Source organism: Frankliniella occidentalis, unplaced genomic scaffold, assembly GCF_000697945.3.
Source record: "Frankliniella occidentalis isolate FOCC.00 unplaced genomic scaffold, Focc_3.1 Scaffold371, whole genome shotgun sequence".
Taxonomy (NCBI): domain Eukaryota; kingdom Metazoa; phylum Arthropoda; class Insecta; order Thysanoptera; family Thripidae; genus Frankliniella; species Frankliniella occidentalis.
Window position 1 is genome coordinate 14,233 of NW_026267494.1, and position 2,065 is coordinate 16,297.

At 37.3% G+C, this 2,065-nt stretch overlaps 1 long non-coding RNA gene across 1 annotated transcript in view; it reads right to left on the bottom strand.

Annotated features, from left to right (window-relative positions):
- Nucleotides 1-1,389: 1,389 nt before the first annotated feature.
- LOC127751179 (uncharacterized) overlaps nucleotides 1,390-2,065 on the bottom strand; it is a 1,981-nt gene continuing 1,305 nt past the window's right edge. Inside the window, exons 2-3 of the long non-coding RNA XR_008012010.1 lie at nucleotides 1,620-1,788; nucleotides 1,390-1,525 (exon numbers count right to left, since the gene is read on the bottom strand). This is a non-coding gene — a long non-coding RNA (uncharacterized LOC127751179). The remainder of the gene's footprint in view (nucleotides 1,526-1,619; nucleotides 1,789-2,065) is intronic.

Consider the following 2,065-nt stretch of genomic DNA (forward strand, 5'->3'; position numbering starts at 1 on the left):
CGTCTGGCGATCTCAGGCTGCGACCGATCATGCCCGTAAAAGTGGGGGGTTGCATCTGACACATGCATGCGGCGCCCGTCCTGGGCGTGCGTTGTCCCCGGCCCCCACGTCAAACTGACTGGCAGTACGTGCCCGACAAACATGCACTTGCGCCGCGCCCGCACGCGCACCACAGCAGGCCGCCGAGGCCCTGATTGTCTCCAATATGGGTGGTAGATTAGTTCTTGCCATAGGCTCCGTCCGAATTCTCATCAGTCCGGTTCGTTTCCTTTTCTGTCGTTTCTTTTGTGAGTTAGTTTTAGGGGGGGGGGGGAGAACCCTTCTTCACCTTTCCTCACCCACAAAAGAAACGAAAGGAAACGAAACGAACCGGACTGATGAGAATAGGGTGTCCCAGGCTATCCAAAACGGAAGTGAAAAAGAACAAAGTCGCCGTTTAATCTGTTTCCTTCTGCTCAGTATGAGAAATTACCATTGTACTCACTGTAAATAAAAGTCGGGGGAGATTTTACATGAAATAACTTGGAACACTAGTTGCCAAGGTGTCACCTTGTAATATTCCCACAATTTGTAATTATACAAGATTTGGTAATTTTTTTCACAAGTAACATGTTGTAAAAATTTTACAAGTAGACTGTCTTAAAATTTTTAAAAGTAAACTATGGTAAATTTTCGACATAAAAAGTCTGGTAATTTTTCGTAATGGTTAGGTACTTAAACAAAGACTTCTTTGTAAACTTTTACGAGACATCTGCAGGTGAGTTTGCAAATGATTTGTTCATTTGGTAAGCATAGGCCAATGATGGTATTGGTGGTTACTAATGAGACAAAAGTTTTAAGCAACTAAACAACAGATTTATTTTCTTTTATGACCACACATTAATGTACCATAATAATTAAGTTTTATTACTGCCACTGCAGTCATCATGCCAACATTAAAACCGTGAGCAACAAAGTGACTGTGATATCCATATATTTCCTGATCACAATGGCATTTCTTCAGAGTAGCTTTGCTTTAAGTTCAAGCAATATGCCCTGTGGAATTAATAGAAAAGAAGTGCTTCAGTACTTGAGATTTTGAACAGTTATTAGTTAATTATAAACAATTACATATAATTTTTAACCTAACCATACCATTTTAACTCAGCAGCAATAGTGCAACTAGAGTCTTCATTATATAACATAAGCGTTGAGTATCAGAAGGACTGCGACAATCATCTCATACTCTCAAACATATCGAGAAGACTTCAGAAGTCCTTTGCGTTTACTTCCAGAACTAACCTGAGGTAATAAGAGAAAACAAACGCTTCAGCATAGCTAATACTTAAAACAATTTTAGTTAAAAGAGAATAGATTAGTTTCAACCTTAACATACCATATAAACCCAGTCACAATACTCCAACTACTCTAGTCTTCATTATATAATATAAGCGTTGAGTCTCGGAAGGACTGCGACAATCTTCTCATACCCTCAAACATATCGTGAAGACTTCAGAAATCCTTTGCGTTTACTTCCTGCACCGACCTGAGGTAATAAAAGAAAACAAATGCTTCAGTATAATATTACTATTAAGAAGTTTTAGATAAAAGATAATTTTTGAGATTTAACCTAAACATACCATTTGAACTCAGACGTAATACTGCAACTAGGATCTTCATTATATTATCTGAATGTTGAGGATCAGAAGGATTGCGACATTCATCTCATACTCTCAAACATAACGTGAAGACTTCAGAAGTGACGTATCAGAAATAAAACTTCAAATGGATTGGCCAAGATCACAGCAACTGTAAAATAAGAAAGGCACTCATAAAAGATATAAACAGTAATATTTAAAAAAACAAACAAATTTTATAAAGGAAAGAATGAAAGCAGTCGGCGATCTGGAGTAATGCACAAGCCTAAGGTTGTTAATAGATGTCAAACAAGGTACGGCACAAGTTCGGATCAACCTTTTACATATCAAAAGACCATTATAATCCAAAATATCTATTCAAACATTTCACATAAAATACATAATACTGTTTCAAATAGTGGTGCACTTTAGGTTTTGATTTAAAGTAA